Genomic DNA, 22,795 nt, shown 5'->3' on the forward strand with positions numbered 1-22,795 from the left:
GAGAAGAAGAACAGAAGAATAAGAGGGAGAGAGAGAGAGAGAGAGAGAGAGAGAGAGAGAGAGAGAGAGAGAGAGAGAGAGAGAGAATCTAAGGGTTCTCCTTCCCTTTCTCTCCTTAGAGGGTGACCATACGTGTTTACTCCCCCTCCTATCCACAAGCCTAACCCCTCCAATCGTGGTTGAAGGAAGTCACCCCGGATGCCATCTCGCCAAGGAGAGAAGGGGAGAAAGATATTTACAAGCCAAAATATGGCCCTAAAATGGAAAATGACACTCACCAATAGAAATCCTGCATCCGGTAGTGGGGCCATCGGTTCGGGCGATAACGTCAATTCGAATGCAACGTTGGGTATGGTTAAGCCATCTCCAAATACCCACGTATTAATCGCCTTCTTCCCTATTCATGAGTCATAGGCTATATCACTTTGATATGTGCAAATGACTTGAGCCTATTCCTATCATTAAAATTTGGCATTCCAATTGTTCCTTTTAACCCAACTTAGTTGCATATTGAGTATTTGTTGATAGTGCAATTGCAAGGAGGAACTAGTCAAGGGTTATGAATAGTATAGTTACTAAAAGAACAACACTAGAAGATTGTGCATACAAGTGCTAAGTTAAAGCACAATCAAGGTTTACAACTAGCATAATTGAAAAAATAATGACACTAAGATTTGGGAAAGAGAAGGTTCTATTTAAAGTTTGGATACTTCAAAAGTACCTAGCCTAAGGGCCCGAATAATAGGAACCCTAGATTCTAGATCAATACAAGGGCTGCTAAAGTCAAATTCACCTGGGATTGACTAGCACTTATCTTATTAAGTATTATAAAGTAGGATTTACAAAACCCAATGCTAGGATGTTGTCAGTAGACCTTGTCTACTAGGAACCGAAATTTCACATCAATCCTAGTGGGTTTGGGGGCCGTGGACGTTCCATTGTGATGCAGGCTCGAGAAACCCTAGGCGACAAACCCTGTGACATTCCATGGGAGTGCCAGGTGGCATCGCTTGGACTCGTCTCTTGATGGAATGCTAAAGATGTGCTTGGCACCTGATAGGCAAGCACATTACAGTTGGTATCAGAGCCAAAAACTTCATAAATGTGATTGATTAATGTATGGTTCATAGACATATCCTAAATGGAAATAACCAAAGTAGTATGACTTGATTAACAAGCACCTTTTGCACCCATGAATGTTGACATGCAAGAGAAGAAATTTCTTCTCAAGCAAGTTAAGGCACCCGAGTTTCATGGAGAAAGGATAGACGTCAAAGCGCAGGCGGAGATATGGAGTGAGTCGATGGATGATTATTTCTTTGCTTCAAAAACTACTGCTACCAATCAAGCAATGATAGCCAAACTTAAGCTAGTTGACTAGTCTCATATATGGTGGAAGCAATGGTTCAAAGATCAAGGTATTTCTGAAGCCATTTTCACTTGGGCTTACTTGAAAGATGTACACAGACGATATCTTCCACCAACGTACCAGACTTTGAAAATGAATGAATTTTTCAAGCTCAAGCATCTCGAATTGACCCCGGAAAATTACTACTCAAAGTTCGTGACCCTACTAAATTACGCACCGCCTATGGATATTGCGCAGCAAGTATCCAAGCTTTGCCATGGCCTAAACACTCATCTAAACCATCGTCTTGAAGCAATGCATCCAATGGATTTGCAAGATGTGTTACTTCAAGGAAAGCCAATCATCCAAGAACTTGGATCATGCAAAGGTGACTCGCAAGATTAGGACAAGAGATGTCACACGTGCGGAGAGATAGGGCACATTCGTAGGAAATGTGCCTACCCTCAATGCTTCCATTCCAATGAGCTAGGACATGTCCAAGCAGACTACCTTGACTTAAGACCAGAAGATATGCAGCCCCCAAGGAAACAAGGCTACACAAGTGCAGTCTTGAAATATATAGAGGAATCGGATGAAGATGAAGACCTAGAACCTACAACACCCCTTCAAGATGATTAGAAATCCTAGAAATTTTGTCGACATGAAATACAATTTTTATTGGAATAATCTTTACCAATTTGTCGACAAAGACCTAGAACCTACAACACCCCTTCAAGAAGAGAGAGAGGAGAAGAAGAAGAGAAGAATAAGAAGAAGAAGGAAGAGGGAGAGGAGAAGAACAGAGAGGGAGAGAGAGAGGAGAAGAAGAAAAGAAGGAGAATAAGAAGAAGAAGAGGGAGAGAGAGGGAGAAGAAGAGAGAGGGAGAGAGAGAGTAGAGGAACAACAAAGAGGAAGAAGAAGAAGAGGGGGAGAGAGAGAGAGAGAGAGAGAGAGAGAGAGAGAGAGAGAGAGATTCTGAAGGCTCTCCTTCCCTTCCTCTACTTAGAGAGTGACCACACATGTTTACCCCCCTCCTATCCGCAAGCCTAACCCCTCCCATCGTGGTAGAAGGAAGTCACTCCGCATGCCATCTCTCCAATGAGAGAAGGGGAGAAACAAATTTACAAGCTGAATTATGGCCCCAAAATATAGGATGACATGCACCAATGGAAAGCATGTGTCCGGTAGTGGGGCCATCAGTTCGGGCAATAGTGTCAATTTGAATGCAACATTGGGTATGGTTAAGTGTTAAGCCCCATTAATGTGTGTCTTTCCCACAGGCCGTCGGTCCGATCCTAGCCCATAGGCCTTAAGCCCCATTAATGCTTGTCTTCCCTATTTCTTCCGAGATAAGGACATCTCGAGTTCTCCGAAGGGGGAGAGAATGTAATTAACCCCCCCTAAAACAAAATTAAATTTCCCCTCCCTCTTATCGCCAATGACAAGTGGTGAGGTGGGAGAAGGGAAATTAGATGACGATGACACCACAGATGATGTGGAGAGAGAGAGAGAGAGAGAGAGAGAGAGAATGGAAGAGAGAGAGGAGAAGAAAAGAAGAAGAAGAAGAAGGAGGGAGAGGAGAAGAAGAGAGAGGGAGAGAGAGAAGAGAAGGAGAAGAGAAGGATAAGAAGAAGAACAAGAAGAGGGAGAGAGGGGGGGAGAAGAAGAAAGAGGGAGAGAGAGAGGAGAAGAAGAGACAGAGAGAGAGAGAGTAGAAGAACAAGAAAAGAAGAATAAGAAGAAGAGGGAGAGAGAGAGAGAGAGAGAGAGTCTGAAGGTTCTCCTTCCCTTCCTCTACTTAGAGGGTGACCACACGTGTTTACCCCCCTCCTATCCGCAAGCCTAATTACCCCTCCCATCGTGGTAGAAGGAAGTCGCCCCACACGCCATCTCTGCAATGAGAGAATGGGACAACGAGACTTACAAGCCGTAGTATGGCCCAAAACAGAGAATGACACGCACCAATGGAAATCTTGCGTACGCCAATGGGACCGTCGGTCTCGGCGATACCATCAATTCGATTGCAACATTGGGTATGGTTAAGCCATCTCCAAATACCGAGGTATTAATTGCCTTCTTCCCTATTTGTGAGTTGTAGGCTATATCACTTTGATATGCACAAATTTCTTGAACCTATTCCTATCATTAAAATTTTGCATTCTGATTGTTCCTTTTAACCCAACTAGTTGCATACGGCCTATTTGCTAATAGCGCAATTGCAAGGAGGAACTAGTCAAGGGGTATGAACGGTATATTCGCTAAAAGAACAATGCTAGAAGATTGCACATACAAGTGTTAAGTTGAAGCACACATAAGGTTTACAACTAGCATACTTGACAAAAGAATATGACACTGAGATTCGAGAAATAGAAGGTTCTAGTTAAAGTTTGGATACTTCAAAAGTACCTAGCCTAAGGGCTTGAATAACAAGGAACCCTAGATTCTAGTTGAATGCAAGGCTTGTTAAAGTCCAGTCTACCTAAGATAATCTAGCACTTATCTTATCAAGTGTTTACACATTATTTCTAAACATGTTTGATTTATGGGAATAATTTCATGTAGTAATTAATCACTCAAGGGATTGGAATTGAGATTTCTTAAGGTCCATCTGTCAACTACGACTCCTACTAATCCAATTTAGGGTTGGGTTATCGAACAAAGTGACCTATAGAACTTACGTTGCATACAGTGGTAAAAACCCCCAACATATGCCTTAGTTGAAAGACGGGTGTGTTAAGTATGTTTTATGTGAAACCTCTCCTGAACTCAAGGGGGAGAGTAAATACGTGATGGAAAGGTTATCACGATTATTCGTGCAATGTTTGAAAAAGGATACCATTGTTTTGTTGATTGATCAATTAACATCCTAAATGCTTTTTGTTTAAACTAATTGTTGGAATGTGATTTGGATGATTATTCCCAATTCCTATGTCTGATGTGGTAAATGCACAGTAGGGGTCAGTTATGACAAGTTGCCATGGGGAAATAAAGGAATGTTTTCTTGGAAGATGATATTTAGGTTGATTGTCTAGATTGTGCTTGATTCTTAGTTGGATTAATTAAGGAAGGATATTTTGTGTGGGTGGATCATCTCCGAGGTCACGCCGCCTTTCAACCCAAGAGGACACTACTCGATTCACGGGCCGAAGGTCGAGTTGTGAAAAGGCCAACCATGGAAAGTTGTGTCTCACTCCTAGGTCTCTTGGGGTAATTGGAGGTCTGGACACCCCTTGCCTAGTCCAAAACGGAGTTGTAGAGTTTTGTGAGCCCAACGTCTAGGGCATTGGAATATCCTTTTCTAGAAACTAGATAAAAATTGTGGTGCCATGTGATTTGGACTAGTTACTTCTGTAGGGAAGAAGGGGTAATTCTGTTGGACAAAATGGATAGATAATTCTCTTGTATGGGTAGGAGACAAAGGTTAACTAGAAAATAAGTTAAGAAACTTGTTTGTCAAAAGGACTGCTTTTTTTTTTTGCATGTCGATGCTATAAATTATGCAAACGAACCTTGTTTCCAAAAAGGCTTAATTAAGGAAGCTGATTTTAAATGTCACCATAAATGTGATAGGACCTAATTAGAAAAGTAAAGCTATCAAGGGAGGCGGGTGGGGGTAGAACCGCGATGGGTCTGTCGTACAGCAGGGTGGTCTCAGAGAACTGGGAGGCTTCTCAAAAGGTTTGACCATCCTTCAACCTTTAGGTATTGTTAAGTTAGAACCTGATTCATGCCATTTTAGGGGACTGGAATGGGACTATTCCCTATGGGTAGAGAGGTTGAGTGATGCATCCCTCTCGTTTCCCATTTTATTTTAACCAAGTGCGATATGGATCTACTTTTGATTGGGTATCTCTACATAAAGTAGGATGTCCAAAACTTGACGCTAGGATGTAGTCAAGAGACCTTGTCTACTAGGAACCCAAATTTCATATTGATCCTAGTGGGTTTGGCCGTGGATGTTTCGTTGCAAGGCGGGCTCGAGAAACCTTAGGCAAGAAACCTTGTGACATTCCATGGGAGTGCCGCAGAGCATCGCTTAGATTCACCTCTTGATAGACCGCTAAAAACGTGCCTGGGCAGCCGATAGGCAAGCACGTTATAGTTGGTGTTAGAGCCAAAAGCTTCGTAAATTTGATTTATTAATGTATGGTGTGTAGACATATCCTAAAGAGAAATAACCTAAGTAGTATGACTTGATTGTCACACACCTTTTGCACCCATGAATATTGGCATGCAAGAGAAGAAATTTCTTGTCAAGCAAGTTAAGGCACCCGAGTTTGATGGAGAAATGATAGATGTCGCACAGCCAGAGGTGGAGATATGGATTGAGTCGATGAACGATTATTTCTCTGCTTTAGGAATTGTTGCTACCAATCAAGCAATGATAGCAAAACTTAAGTTATTTGGCCAGGATATGGTGGAAGCAATGATGCAAAGATGAAGGTATTTCTGAAGTCGCTTTCACTTCGGCTCATCTGAAAGATGTTGTACGTGGACGATACCTTCCACCAACCTACCAGACTTTGAAGATGAATGAATTCTTCATGCTTAAGCAGCTAGAATTAACATTGGAAACTTACTACTCAAATTTTGTGACCCTACTAAAATATGCAACGCCTATGGATATTGCACAACAAGTATCCAAGTTTTGCCATGGCCTGAACACTCTTCTAAACCACCATCTTGAAGCAATGTGTCCAACAAACTTGCAAGATTTGTTACTTCAAGCAAAGACAATCATCCAAGAACTTGGATCAAGCAAAGATGATGCCTGAGATTAGGACAAGAGATGCCACACGTGCGGAGAGATAGGACACATTCGTAGGAGATGTCCCTACCCTCAATGCTTCCATTCCAATGAGCTAGGACATGTCCAAGCAGACTCCCTTGACTTACGACTAGAAGATATGGAGCCCCCAAGGAAATGAGGCTACACAAGTGCAGCCTTGCGATATATAGAGGAATCAGATGAAGAAAAAGACCTAGAACCTACAATACCTCTTCAGGATGATTAGAAATCCTAGAAATTTTGTAGACATAAAATACAATTTGTATTGGAATAAAATTTACTTCTATAACTACAATTAACCCGAGTAATATGATTTGCATCTATTTTGAGCCTAGAACTTGCAAATGATTAGAGATACTCTAGTGAGGAATTGTAGCTATAACTTGCAATTATTTTTCCTTAAGCATTCTTCTCGACTAATATAGATTGGGTCTTGCCAGAATGACAAAAATTGGGAGTATTCTTTAATACTACAGGCAAAGCCAATTGACCGTGGACCTCAGTTCACATGTAAAAATTGGACAATTCAGAAACAAATTTACCGCGATAAAGGACCACTTCAGTCTGCTAACAGGATCTCAGGACAAATTGGCCTAAAGAAGAGAATCATGACAAGGAGGACCAGAAATATTCTGACTCCAAGTGAGAAAGCTTTGCGTTGTTTCTTTTGCAAGGAGCCAGGTCATTTCAAAAGGGAATATCCAAAGCACCCTAAACACCGATGCTTCAAGCACCACATCATTGGACATAACCACGACAATTTTCCCAACACGACTCAAATCGAAGTTGAACTTACAAGGAATGAACAACTCCAGCAATCCCTATATACCACATACTTAGGAAAAACCTAGAAGATATCCATGACATGTTACAACAATAAAATTTTTTCTTGTAATCGAGACTCGGATAGATCTAATATAATAAGTTGTTTCAAAAAACCACATGCTTATGAGGGATGAGAGTAGCGCAGTAGACCCATGGTGGGTTCCTAACCCACAGGCCTTAAGCCCCATTAATGCTTGTCTTCCCTAGTTCTTCCGAGATGAGGACATCTCGAGTTCTCTAAAGGGGAAGAGTGTAAAATATTACACGGCACAGCGAACAAAATCTGAGAATGAGATAGGGAGTACACAACAGATAAGAAGAGAATCAGTAAATTCTTTAACTCCAAACAACTGATACAAAGATGGCTCTGTCCACCCGTGCGCTTCCACTGTGTGAAGCTTAGATGGTGATCTAGAAAAAAGATAGGTGAAGAGCTTAAGGCTAGCTGGAATAAAACTTCTGACTGGGTGAAAGATGAGTGATCGATGGCTGTGAAGGGGTTTAGCTTTTATAGCCTGCGAAGGCCATGAGGTTGGCCTGACCGACCTACCATATAAGCCTCCACTAGTCGGCCATGGAATATTCCAGGGAATATTCCCTTTACCATGGAATAGGGGCCCCTTTTAACTCCCTTACCCCGCAACTCGATGCAATGCACCTCGAGTTGCTACTAGCATAACCACTTCGTCTAACCCAAAGATTAGACCCACAACAGTCACCTTTTTGCCATCCAGTCACATAGACCTCATCTGATATACAAGTCAAGACTCAACCAATGTCCGGGATCACATTTTTCTTCTCCTCATAATGGGGGCCTTACAACTTTGAGCACCATGGATCATTGGTAGCACCTAATGAGGGTGGGGCATTGATCATATCTAACAGAGAGGATGTAATAACCCCCCCTAAAATGAAATGAAATTTCCCCCCTGTTGTTACTCAGGACAGCTAGCGAGGGGGCGAAGGGAAATTGGACAAAGATGATGCCACAAATGATGTGGAAGAAGAAGAGGGAGAGAGAGAGAGAGAGAGAGAGAGAGGAAAATGAAGGAAGAGAGAGGAGAAGAAGAAGAGAAGAAGGAGAAGAAGAAGGGAAATGGAGAGGAGAAGAAGAGAGAGGGAGAGAGAGAGGAGATAAAGAAGAGAAAGAGAAGAAGAAGAAGAAGAGGGAGAGACAGAGTAGAGGAAGAAGAAAAGAAGAAGAAGACAAAGAGAGGGGAGAGAGAGAGAGAGAGAGAGAGAGAGAGAGAGAGAGAGAGTCTCTGAGGGTTCTCCTTCCCTTCCTCTACTTAGAGGGTGACCACACGTGTTTACCCCCCTCCTATCCGCAAGCCAAACCCCTCCCATCATAGGGAGAAATAGATTTACAAGACAAAGTATGGGCCCAAAACGGAGGATAACATGCATCAAAGGAAATTTCACGTCGGGCACAGGGGGGACATTGGTCTAGCTAATACCATCAATTCAAATGCAACATTGGGTATAGTTAAGACTTATGCCCCATTAATGCTTGTCTTCCCCATAGGCCATCGATCTGGTCCTAACCCACATGCCCTAAGCCCCATTAATGCTTGTCTTCCCTAGTTTTTCCGAGATGAGGACATCTTGAGCTCTCTAAAGGGGGAGAGGATGTAATAACCCCCCCTAAAACAAAATGAAATTCCCCCCTTGTTATTTTCAATGGAGGCAAAGAGAAATTGGATGATGATGATGCCACATACAACGCAAAAGCAGAAGAGGGAGAGAGAGAGAGAGAGAGAGGAAGAGAAAGGAAGAGAGAGAGCAGAAGAAGAAGAGAAGAAGAATAAGAATTAGTGAAAGCAATGGTGCAAAGATAAAGGTATTTCTGAAGCTGCTTTCACTAGGGCTCAGTTAAAAGATGTTGTACCTTCCACTAGCCTACCTGACTATGAAGATGAATGAATTCTTCAAGCTCAAGCAACTCAACTTAACCCTAGAAACTTACTACTCAGAGTTTGTGACCCTACTAAAATAGACACCACCTATGGATATTGCACAGCAAGTATTCAAGTTTTGCCATGGCTTGAACACTCCTCTAAACCACCATCTTGAAGCAATGCATCCAATGGACTTGCAAGATGCATTGCTTCGAGAAAATTCAATCATCCAAGAACTTGGATCAGGCAAATATGACTCCAGAGATTAGGACAAGGGATGCCACATGTGTAGAGAGATAGGGCACATCTGTAGGGGATGTCCCTACCATCAATGCTTCCATTGCAATGAGCTGGACATGTCCAAGAAAATTGTCATTACTTAAGACCAGAAGATATGGAGCCCCCAAGGAAATGAGGCTACCCACTTATATAGAAGAATCAGCTAAAGATGAAGACCTAGAACCTACAACACCTCTTATGGATGATTAGAAATGCTAGAAATTTTGTCGACATCAAATAAAACTTGTATTGGAATAAACTTTACTTTTCTAACTACAATTAACACGAGTAATATGAGTTGCATCTATTTTAAGCCTAGAACTTGCAAATGATTAGAGATACCCTAGAAAGGAATGGCAGCTATAACTTGCAATGAACTTTCCTTAAGTGTTCTTCTTGACTAATATAGATTGGGTCTTCCCAAAATCACAAAGATTGGGAGTATTCTTTAATACTATAGGCTAAGACGATTGACCATGACGATTGACCATGAACCTCAATCCATGTCTAAAAAGATGACAATTCAAAAACAAAGTTTCCACGATGAAGGACCACTTCAGTCTACTAAAAGGATCCTAGGACAATTTGGCCTAAAGAAGAAAATCGTGCCAAGGAGGACCACAAATATTGTGACTGCAAGTGATAAAGCTTCATGTTGTTTCTATTGCAAGGAGCTAGGTCATTTCAAAAGGAAATGTCCAAATCACCCTAAACACTAATGCTCCAAGCACCACAACATTGGACATAACCATGACAATTGTCCCAACAGGACTCAAAGAGAACTTGAACTTACAAGGAATGAATAACTCCAGTGATTGACGATATACCAGATAGTTAGGAAAAACCTAGAAGATATCCATGAGATGTAACTATAATAAAAAAAATTCTTGTAATCCAGAATCGGATAGATCTAATACAATAAGTTGTTGTTTCAAAACACCACATGCTTATGAGTGATCAGAGTAGCGCAATAGACACATGGTGGGTCCTAACGGATAGGGCCTAAGCCCCATTAATTCTTGTCTTCCCTAGTTCTTCCGAGATGAGGACAACTCAAGTTCTTGAAAGGGGAGAGGATGTAATAACCCCCCTAAAGCAAAACAAAATTTCCCCCCATGCGTCGTTGTCGACGAAAAATGGCGAGGGGGGAAGGGAAATTGGATGACTATGACACCACGGAAGATGTAGAAGAAGAAGAGGGGGAGAAAGAGAGAGAGGAAGAGAAAAGAAGAGAGAGAGGAGAAGAAGAAGAGAAGAAGAAGAGGAAGGGAGAGAGAGAGGAGAAGAAGAGAGAGGGAGAGAGAGAGGAGAAGCAAAAGAGAAGGAGAAGAAGCAGAAGAAGAGGGAGAGAGAGAGGGAGAAGAAGAGAGAGGGAGAGAGAGAGGAGAGGAAGAAGAAAAGAAGAAGAAGAAGAAGAGGGAGAGAGAGAGGGAGAAGAAGAGAGAGGGAGAGAGAGAGGAGAGGAAGAAGAAAAGAAGAAGAAGAAGAAGAGGGAGAGAGAGAGAGAGTCTTTGAGGGTTCTCCTTCCCTTTGTCTACTTACAAGGTGACCACATGTATTTACCCCCACTCCTATCCGCAAGCCGAACCCCTCCCATTGCAGTAGAAGGAAGTCGCCCCGCATGCCATCTCTCCAACAAAAGAAGGGGAGAAAGAGATTTACAAGCCAAAGTATGGATCCAAAACAGAGGATGACATGCACCAATGGAAATCCCATGATCGGCAGGCAATATTGTCAATTTGAATGCAACATTGGGTATGGTTCAGCCATCTCCCAATACCCATGTATTAATCGCCTTCTTCCCTATTCATGAGTCATAGGCTATATCATTTCGATATGCACAAATGGCTTGAACCTATTCCTATCATTATAATTTGGCATTCTGATTGCTCATTTTAACCCAAATTAGTTGCATATGACCTTTTTACTGATAGTGCAATTGCAAGGAGGAACTAGTCAAGGGTTATGAACAGTATAGTCACTCAAAGAACAACACTAGAAGGTTGTGCATACAAGTTCTAAGTTAAAGCATAGTAAAGGTTTACAACTAGGATAATGGGAAAAAGAATATGACACTAAGATTTAGGAAAGATAAGGTTCTAGTTAATTTTTGGACACTGCAAAAGTACCTAGCCTAAGCACTTGAATACCAAGGAACCCTAGATTCTAGTTCAATGCAAGGCCTGTTAGAGTCTAGTTTACCTAAGATTATCTAGCACTTATCTTATCAAGTATCTACACATTATGCCTAAACATGTTTGATTTATGGGAATAACATTATGCCTAAACAAGTAATTAATCACGTGGGATTGGAACTCAGATGTCTTAAGGTCCATGTGTTAAGTACAACTCCCACCAATCCAATTTTGGGTTGGGTTATCGAACAAAGTGACCTATAGAACTTACGTCACATATAGTGTTAAAAACCCCAAACATATGCCTTAGCCAAAAGAAGTGTGTGTTAAGTAAATTTATGTAAAACCTCTCCTAATCCCAAGGGGGAGAGTAAATAGGTGATGAAAAGGTTATTGCGATTATTCTTGTAATGTTTGAAAAAGGATATCATTGTTTTGTTGATTGATCAAATAACGTCATAAATGCTTTTTCTTTAAACTGATTGTTGGGATGTGATTTGAATGATTATTCCAAGTGCCTATGTCTGATGGTAAATGCAGGGAAGGGGTGAGTGATGGCAAGTTGCTATGGGAAAATAAATGAATGTTCTCCTGAAAGATGATATTTAGCCTGATTTCCTTGATTGTGCTTGATTCTTAATTGGATTAATTAAGGAAGGATATTTTATGCGGGTGGATCATCTCCAAGGCCACGCCGCATTTCAACCCAAGAGGGCATTACTTGATTCATGGGCCAAAGGTCGAGTTGTGTCTCACTCTTAGGTTGCTTGGGGTCAGTGGAGCTCTAGACACTCCTTGCCTAGTCCGAAACGGAGTTGTCGACTACCGTGAGCTGAACATCTAGGGTGTTGGAAGATCCTATTCTAGATACTGGATGGAAATTATGTTGCCATGTGATTTGGACCAGTTACTTCTGTAGGGTAAAGGGGTACTTCCTTTGGATATAAGGGATACATAATTCACCTGTATGGGTAGGAGAAAAAGATTAACTAGAAAATAAGTTAAGGAACTTGTTTGTCAAAAGGATTACTTTTTTTGTTTGCGTGTTGGTGCTATAAATTATGCAAACGAACCCTGTTTCGTAAAAGGCTTTATTAAGGAAGTTGATTTTAAATATCACCATACATGTGATAGGACCTAATTAGAAAACTAACACTATCAAGGGAAGTGGGTGCAGGCGGAACGCTTGTTGAGATATCGAGCTCCACTCGTGATACGCCAGGGTGACCGTTGTATATTTATGTCACCGACTTGTCAGTTGCAGACGCGGTTGGTACACCGCCCATGAATAATAGCTACATGATAGCTATCCTTATCTACTCTAGTTCGTGGCTCAGTTAGTATGCCACCTTAGTTAGTTGAGTTTGGTTTGAGACCCATATATAGGGTTCTTCTATTTCTTTGTACTTGAGTTCTTTTGGCTTACACAAAACTAAGAAGAGGAAAACTGTTTTCAGCCTCCACCCTTGTGTGTATTCCCCCATTGTGCAAGCAAGAAAGCTACAAGTGAGACTCCTTCCTTCTCTCCCACAATCTTGACATGGTATCAGAGCCTTGTTCGTGGTAAGGAGCTCAAGAAAGCAAGCCAAGCTCGCGGTGGTCTGGTAAGAGGAGCAGTGTTGCTTTCATTTTCTGTTTTGGGAGCAGATCTCTGCAGGTAGCACAGCCGGAAATTGCAGGAGTGCATTGTCTCAGGTTGAGACGCCCTTCGCGGTGAAGCAAGAGGGCAGTATATGCTGCGGGAAAGGGCTTTAGCCCGCGGCGACCTTCTTTTTTTGATTTGAGGCCATTTCGGGGCCTGTTTTGCAGACGGAAGTTTTCTGCACGCACTCAGGAAAAGGCTCAGTTTTATGCTGTGCGACCACTGTTCTACAGGTCGGTGAAAAGTTACTGTAGAAATTGCATCGTATGCTTGTGCGCAGAGACATTGGGAGTTTCAGAATCATCCTTGGTTCCTGTTTATGCAAAATCGTCACTAGGAAGTGACTGTGTGGTCAAATACCACTTTCGCCAGTTTTGCAGATTTGCCCTTGTGAGGGTGAAGCTGTGTTTTTTGCAGTAACAGAATTTCTTGCAGTATTCTGTAATGGCATCTGATTCTCTTTCACAGATTGTCACTGAAAAGCTTGACAAGAACAACTTCCAGGCATGGAAGTTTAGAATGACGAATTTCCTTATGGGAAAAGGATATTGGGAATTTGTTGCAGGAAATGAAGAAGAACCAGTTCTTCCTGATGTTCCCAATCAACAACAAATGCAGGCATTTAAAACATGGCATGAGAGAGCCAGGAAAGTTATGTATTGGTTGTCTATCAGTATTTCAGACTCTATGATTGTGCATATTCAGGATGCAAGTACGCCAAAGGAGGCATGGGATACTTTGTCAAAAATGTATAGCACAAATACGCAAGCCAGGAAAATGCAGCTCAAGCAAGAGTTGCACAATGTGCAAAGAGAAAATATGAGCATCAACGACTACCACATGAAGGTGAAGAAGATTGCAGATGCACTTGCTTCCATTGGGTCGCCAGTGGAAGATGATGATTTAGTTTCCGTGACCTTGAATGGTCTAGGAAAGGATTATGCACAGTTTCGGACATCCATTTCAGTTCGTGAAAGATTTCCTGATTTTGAGGAGTTGATTGCTCTTCTAATTTCTGAGGAACAAAGAAATGGTGGTGCATCTTCTTCAGGAGGAACTTCAAAAGAAGCTGTCTTCTACTCAAATGCTGGAAGAGGTAGAGGCAGAGGTAGAGGAGGCCGATTTGGAGGCCGTGGTAGAAATCAAAATATGCAGCAAACTCAAGAAAACCAGTCCTATGGAGGAGGACGTGGTAACTCTAGAGGCAGGGGGAGCCAAAGAGGTCGTGGTGGATGGCAAAGAGGCCAAAATGCAAACAGTAATGTTGAATGCTACTACTGTGGTAAAATGGGTCATATGGCTAAAGACTGCTATAAAAAGCAGAATGACATCATGAATGGAAAACTGCAACAAGGGAATTATGCATCTTCTAGTAGACAGGGTGATGACAGAAATGAGCATTTGTTCATGGTGCAGCACATGAACAATTCTATGACAAGTGCAGAAGAAAGCAATGATGTATGGTATGTTGACTCAGGTGCATCAAACCACATGACAGGTCATGCAGAATGGATGGAGGATGCAAGGAAAATGGAAAAACCAGGATTTGTGGAGACTGGTGATGATACTGCACATCCTATTGTGCAGGTTGGAAAAATTCCCTTGTCTATGCAGGATGGGAAAAAGAAATACCTGTCCGATGTATTTCATGTCCCGAATATCACCAAGAATCTGGTTTCTGTTGGTCAAATGGTTGAACAGGCTTGCAGGTCAGATTTAATCCTCATGGATGCTTTGTTGAGGATATGAAAAATAAAGGTCGCTTGATAGCAAAAGGAAAGAAGAAGGGCAGAATGTTTACGTTGGATGCAGACATGTCTGAATTGAGTGCAGCAATGTTTGCACATGGGACCGGTGTAGTTGCAGATATTGATATCTGGCATAAACGCATTGGTCATGTTAATGTACAGCGACTTAAATCAATGCAGGCCCAAAATATTGTTGCAGGTTTGCCGAAATTCAAGGTTGCAGAAATGCATAAGGTATGTGAAGCCTGTCAGTTTGGAAAACAGGCAAGAAAACCATTTCCTAGACATGTTCAAGAGAGTGAGAAGCCATTGGAATTAATCCACTCTGATGTGTGGACAACTAAAGCTGCATCTCTTGGAGGCTGTCATTATTTTGTCAGTTTTATTGATGACTATAGCAGAAAAGTTTGGGTGTATTTTATGAAAAAGAAAAGTGAAGTTTTTGGGCATTTCAAAACTCTTAAAGCTATGGTTGAAAAAGAAACAGGCTTGCAGATAAAATGCCTAAGGTCAGATGGAGGGGGAGAATACCTCTCAAATGAGTTTGCAAGGTTCCTGCAGGAGCATGGCATAAAGCAGCAATATTCATGCAGTTATACCCCACAACAGAATGGAATTGCAGAAAGGAAAAACAGGCATATTGGAGAGGTATCTCGTGCCATGCTCAATGAAAAAAACTTGCCAGATTTTTATTGGGCTGAAGCAGTTGCTACAGCAGTCTACATAATGAACAGGACTCCCACTGTAGCAATACATGGAATGACTCCAGAGGAGAGGTATACTGGTAGGAAACCAGATATTTCTCATTTGAAAATTTTTGGTTGCATTGCCTATGTACATGTGCCAGATGAGCTGAGATCCAAGTTGGATCCAAAAGCTGAGAAGTGCATCTTTATTGGTTACTCTCTGCAGCAAAAAGGGTATAGATGCTATAACCCTTCTACTCGTAAGTTTACAGTGAGCAGAGATGTTGTTTTTGATGAGATGAGTAGCTGGTATAAACCAGTAAATGTGATTGATGATGAAGATGCACAAAATGGTAATGCTACACAGAATTCACAGCAGCAGTCACAAAATATTAGTGGACCTGGAGCGTCCTCTAGCAGTGGTTCACATTCTTCGCCATGGACAGGCAGATTGAGATTAGGAGAATCTTCTCAAAGCAATGCAGATAGTGGTATGCAGGTATCACGAAAAGGAAAAGAGAAGGTTGATCAGCCCATGTTTGATGTGAATGTAGGTCAATCTTATGTGGATGGTGAATCTAGTGGCTCAGAACAGAGCATTGATGATGAGTTGGGTATTCCTTCTATTGTTACACCTGGAGTAAGGAAGACCAGGGATGTTTTGAGAGCACCTGGGAGTGAACCTACTTTGCGCAGGTCTACGAGAGCTAGGTATCCTGTGGATAGGCTGAAATATGATGGATTTACAGCCATTCACTATGCATATATGGTCAAAGTGATACAGGAACCAGAACCCACATCTTTTGAGCAAGCCATGGGAAAAGAAAAATGGGAGAAAGCCATGGATGAAGAAATGGATGCCTTGGAAGCAAATGCTACATGGGAGTTAGTACCTTTGCCTAAAGGTAAGAATGCAATTGGCTGTAAGTGGGTTTATAAGGTGAAGCACAATGCTGATGGTTCTGTGAACAGATACAAGGCAAGATTAGTAGTCAAGGGGTATGCACAAACATATGGCATTGACTATGAAGAAACATTTAGTCCGGTTGCAAGGATGGCAACCGTAAGAGCAGTCATTGCTATGGCTGCATCAAAGGGATGGTCTTTACATCAGATGGATGTAAAGAATGCCTTCTTGCATGGTGATTTGCAAGAAGAGGTCTATATGGAGCAGCCACCAGGTTATGTGCATGCTGTTCATCCTGAGTTTGTTTGCAGGTTGAAGAAAGCCTTGTATGGCTTGAAGCAAGCACCTAGAGCATGGTCTGACAAGATAGGACAGTATCTTGTCACTATTGGCTTTCAGATTTCCAAGGCAGATTTCTCACTTTATGTGAGAAAAACAGAGAAAGGTATTATGCTACTTGTCATTTATGTTGATGATTTGATTATGACAGGTGACAGTGATGAAGATATCCTTCATGTGAAAATGCTATTGAAGCAGAAGTTTGAGATGAAGGATTTGGGAGAGCTGCGTTATTTCTTGGGCATTGAGGTGATTAGATCACCAAGTGGGATACAGCTCTTGCAGAGGCAGTATGGATTGGACATGCTGTCCAAATATGGGATGACAGGCTGTAAGCCTATTTCAGTTCCTTTGGAGCAAAATGTGAAGCTGAGCACAAATGCAGGTGAGCTTCTAGAAGACCCTACTATGTACAGACGCATAGTAGGAAGTTTGATTTATATGACTATTACCAGGCCAGATTTGAGCTATGCTGTTGGATTGGTAAGTCAGTTTATGCAGGCTCCAAGGAAACCACATTTGGATGCGGCTAGACGCATACTTAGGTATGTGAAGTCCACATTGCAGTATGGACTATTTTATGAGACTGGGGTTCAGATACAGTTGCATGGATACACTGATGCTGATTGGGCTGGTAGTATTTCTGATAGACGATCTACCAGTGGATATGTATTCTCTTTTGGGAGTGCTGCAGTCACTTGGAGCAGCAAGAAACAGCCTACAGTTGCCTTGTCGAGCACAGAGGCTGAGTACAAGGGTGCAACAATGGCTGCATGTGAGGTAGCTTGGTTGCATAAGCTACTTTATGATATGCATCAGTCTACAGATGGGCCAGTTGTCATTTATTGTGACAACATGAGTAGTATACACTTGGCAAATAACCCAGTCTATCATGCTAGAACAAAGCACATTGAGGTGCATTATCACTATGTGCGGGAGAGAGTTTTACTAGGTCTTATTGATCTAGTTTATGTCAGCACAGAGGATCAGGTAGCTGACATATTTACGAAGGCATTGGGCGCAGAGAAGCTGCGCAAGTTCAGAGACCTGCTTGGTGTGCAGGAATTGGGATTGAGCTCGAGGGGGAGTGTTGAGATATCGAGCTCCACTCGTGATACGCCAGGGTGACCGTTGTATATTTATGTCACCGACTTGTCAGTTGCAGACGCGGTTGGTACACCGCCCATGAATAATAGCTACATGATAGCTATCCTTATCTACTCTAGTTCGTGGCTCAGTTAGTATGCCACCTTAGTTAGTTGAGTTTGGTTTGAGACCCATATATAGGGTTCTTCTATTTCTTTGTACTTGAGTTCTTTTGGCTTACACAAAACTAAGAAGAGGAAAACTGTTTTCAGCCTCCACCCTTGTGTGTATTCCCCCATTGTGCAAGCAAGAAAGCTACAAGTGAGACTCCTTCCTTCTCTCCCACAATCTTGACAACGCTATCAAGGGACCTAATTAGAAAAATAACGCTATCAAGGGAAGCGGGTGCGGGCCTGATGGGTCTGTCCTATGCATTGTGGTCCTAGAGAACTAGGAGGCATCTCACAAGGTTTTACCATCATTCAACCTTTAGGTATTGTTAAGTTAAAACCCTATTCATGCCATTTTAGGGGACTGAAATGGGACTATGCCCTACGGGAAGAAAGGTTGAATGACGCATCCCTCTTGTTTCCCATTCTCTTTAAACCAAGTGGGATATAGATCTTCTTATGATTGGGTATCTTTGCATAAAGTCGGATGTCTGAAACCTGATGCTAGGATGTTGTTAAGAGACCTTGTCTACTAGGAACCCAAATTTCATGTCGATCTTGGTGGGTTCGACCGCGAACGTTCCATTGTGTAACGTGTCCACTAGCATCATCTAGGACACGCCTTAGCAGTCCATCAGGAAGGATGTCTAAAAAGCTCCGCCTAACACTCCCATGGAATGTTACGGGATTTGCAATCTCGAGCTTTCCGCGTCTGCCATGTAGCAGAAGTATTCTGGCCGTTCCCACTTAGGATCAACCAGAATTAGGGTTTTCCTGATTGGTCATTACCTATCAGCAACTAACGTCGGACCCAAGCAAACTACTTTACGCAGAAACGCCAGGTCCGAAGCGGATTCACGCTGCAGTTGGTTCAAGGAGAATGGGAAACGAGAGGGATGCAAAGCTCAACCTCTCTGCCATAAAGCATAGTCCCATTCCGTTCCCCTAAAACAGCGTAAATCGGGTAAGACATAACTCTAGGTCATCATTGTCGTTGTTCATATCCTTTGACGATCATTCCGCTGTTCTTCGAGATTTGAGAAAAGTTCCCGGCTAACCGGGATTACCCAACCGTAGGACAGACCCATGGCCCATCCTCTGCACTTTCCTCGGTTTGTTTTAGTTATGTAATTATCTAACACATTAATTTGATATGTAACAATCAGCTTCTTTAATTGAACCGTTAAGCACTGGTTCCTTTACGTAATCTTATCACGTGACATAGAAAAACAATATCAAACAAGTTCTTTATTAATATATCATCATATTTATTTCTGAAATACAAGGAGTTCCGCCCGTCGGCTTGTCCATAATCCGCCCGAAGGCTATCCAGTAATCCACAGGGATTACTATTCCAAGCTTCCACCCATAAACTAGTATGTGGGCCTTGAGATCCAATCTCGAGTCACGTTAGCCTCTTGACCAGGACCCGAAAGGCAAGGCATTTACAGCCAGAGCCCCCCCTGGCACCCAAGCGTCCTCTTGCTCCAAGTAGAGCTCAACGAAGAGACCTCTTGCAGTGGGTTCGGTCCACATTCCCAGCGTGGTCAACAACCCCCTTGGTTAGGGTCAGGCAGGCAGTGGAGGGTAACTGAAGCTGCCTCTTCCTTCAGGCCTTCAACCTGAAGTATAGATATTCATTTAAATTGTAATTCATAAACCAAACAGTGCTCTAAATTCTCTAGCAAGCACAAACACTTTCATTAACCGGTCTTGTTGTTGGCAAACTGCTAAGGAATGATTCTTTCCTTTCGAATGCATCAGCACTCGTTCTAGGGTGTCTTGCAACTTGGCAAGATTCCTTATATTCTGGGTTAGGGCGTACCCTATTAACCCAACTTGGTCAACCCTAAAGTTCATTGGATACTTTAGTTTCCGATTTTTAACTTTCCTTATTTAGAAGGATATCAAAGAATGCATCCTTTTGCAAGATAACTTGCGTAAGGATCTGCCATCCTTGTTGAGGGTATTTAACCTTTCTTCTTGTGAATCAATCACAAGACTATTTGACTTCGTACTTGCTGCGCAAGTCCTGCATCGTAATATATGATGAAACAATCCGTTTTAGTTTCTTTAAGTTGATGTTTGTCGAACCTAGGGTCTCTTTTTAAGAACCTCAGGGACAAACCCTAGTTCTTTTACATTTACGAATTTATTGATCCTACAATCAGGGAAGGTAGTCAAGTGTTTAAGGTATAAATATTTCTTGGTCTTTAAATCATTCCCAAGGCATATTTCGCAGCGTAGGTATTTCTAAGTTTACATTAATTCAGTTATCTTTTAGAAGGTAATATTGAGATCACCTCGGCACGATTTGTTATCCTTGTGACAATTGATTTTTCAGCCCTAAACTTTAATGCTTTGAGGTTAGGTAAATTCAATTAATCTTCCTTTTTCCTTGCAAACGAAACTCATTCCAAATAACAATCATTTCCTTGCTAAGATATGTAGTTAGCAATGATAACTTCCTAGAATTCAAGCAACATAAGAAACCTTTCATGAATTTCATCTTCTATGATGATTCGTTGCAAAAAGGAATAGGGGTTAATGGTGCAAGATGCAGTTTTTATACCTTCAAGATTTAACCGAAATATACTACTATAGTAGGTAGATAATCTTGCTCGTAATTCGTTTTAATGCATGATGCTATTCGAAGGAACTATGTTTTATATATTATCATTTTTGCATGTTCAATTAAACTAAACTCCTTCATCGTAAATAACTCGAAAAAAAAAATCTTATCCCTAACAATTCATCTTTGCATGATTGACTTAAAACTGATATAAAACCAAGAAGAAAAAACCTGGTTTTGGGGTGAGATATCCACATGGATACTGGGAGATGACCCTCCTGCAGCAATTCCTTGGACTTTCTTAGGCGGCATCGCAGTTCGAATGTGAAGGCAGCTTTTACTCTTTCTTTCAGATTTCCACCGTCTCTCTTTCGAGGCAAGGAGCCGTTTAAATGATTGACCACGAGAAGGGATAATAAGACCTTCCGATTCTTAGCTTCTTCGAAGAGGGAAAGGTTTATAGTAGGCAGGAGAGGAAAAAGGGTGTGTAAGGAAAAGGGAACACAGGGGGTTAGAAAGGGCTTAGGGGGGGTGTGTTAAAAGGAATATGGGGGTGAAATACGGCCTCACAAGAAGGGACTTATAACTTTAAGTACGGGAAAGGGATTTGTGGGTTATGAGGCCAAGGGGTGTGGGGGTTTTAACGGTCCCTCGGGAAGGGGTTAAGGCCTTAAGACCAGGGCGGGGTGAAAGGATTTCTAAGGGGTAAAACGGGGAGGGGGGTGAAAAGGGTTCTAAGAAAAATCGGGGAGGGGGGGTTTTAGTGTAAAAAGGGATATGGGGGTGAAAGGGAAAAATCACAAAAAGGGGGGCTTGAGGGTTTAAAAACCCGGGGTGAAAGGGTTTTAAGGTATAGGAAGGGGGGCTTGAGATGGTCCCCCTTAGAAGCTTTAAGAAGCTTCTTGAAGCTTCTGTGGAATCACAGAAGCCACGTGGGGAGAGGGAGTTGCTTCACGACGGCGGATGTTGATGGCGTCAGCAGCTGCAGACTGACGGTTGTTTGTAGGGAGATTCCTCCTCAACGGCGGTGGCTTTATGGCGGCCTCCCTCTCTCACAACAGACGTCGATGGCAGCAGCAAAGAGGCTTCGTTTCCCCACCTCCTCTCCCTGTAGCCTATGGCCCTATCTCCATTTTATAGGGGAGGGGAGGGAATCCTCTCCCCTCAACGTGTCCAATAGCATGCTATATGGAGCCGAGCAAGCTCCAGCGAGGAGCTTGTTGGCTCCTTATCCCCTTCCCCCTTCCAGCACGACAGGCCATGGATGGGAGGATAGGGGGAAAAAATTTTCCCCTTATGTTAATCAATTTGATATATTACATTCTCTTCCCCTTAGAGGAATTGAGATGTCCTCATCTCGAGATAAACTGGGGATATTGATGGTTGAGAGTGTCTTCTTCTATCCAAGTGGCATCCGCTTCGGGATAATCTTTCCACTGGACGAGGCATTCTCTCAAGGTTCTGGATCTTAATTGTCTCTCCCTAACATCTAAGATCCTATCTGGTCTTAGTTCAAGGACTCCTTGACTAGGCATTACAATTTGTTGGTCATCAAGTACATGGTTAGGGTTGGGTATATATTTTTTCAATAGGCTGATATGGAATACATTGTGAACCTTTAGGTTCTTAAGGAGTTGCAATCTATAAGCATTGGGTCCTAGGCATTTGAGGATTTTGTACAGCCCGCAATACCTTGGACTTAGCTTCTTGCAATCTCCTAGGGATAGAGAACTCTTTTTAGGGCGTACGCGAATGAAGACCATGTCTCCTTCTTCGAAGACTCTTTCTTGACGCTTCAAATCCGCGTATGGCTTTTGTCTATCCTTGGCCGCTTGTATGTCTTGTCTTATTGACTTTATTTGATCATCCATCTCTTCCAACATCTGCCTTGATGCTTCAACCCTTAGGGTTGGATCAGAAAAGTTTAGGGGACTTCGACAGTCATGACCATACAATGCTTGGAAAGGGGTCATCTGAATGCTTTGCTGGTAAGAAGCATTGTAGGCCAATTCTACCAAACGCAAGTATTGAATCCACTTCTTCGGCTCTTGACAGTTGTATGCCCTAAGCATATCCTCGATGACTTGATTTACACGCTCTGTTTGGCCATCCGTTTGGGGATGGTAGGCATTGCTAAAACAGAGTTGAGTCCTAATAGCTTCAAAGATAGCTCTCCAGAAGTGTGATTTGAATAGAGAATCTCGATCACTAATGATTCTTCTGGGTAAACCATGTAGTTTGAATATCTCTTTGATAAACAATCTTGCAATGTCGGAGGCTTTATAGTTTGTCTTTACTGGAGTAAGGTGTGCAAATTTAGTAAGCATGTCAACTACAACCATGATGGAGTTGTATCCTCCCTGGATTAGG

The sequence above is a fragment of the Lygodium microphyllum genome, chromosome 12 (assembly GCF_053477565.2).
Source record: "Lygodium microphyllum isolate KBCC chromosome 12, Lygodium_microphyllum_v1.1.10, whole genome shotgun sequence".
In the NCBI taxonomy this organism is placed as follows: Eukaryota; Viridiplantae; Streptophyta; class Polypodiopsida; order Schizaeales; family Lygodiaceae; genus Lygodium; species Lygodium microphyllum.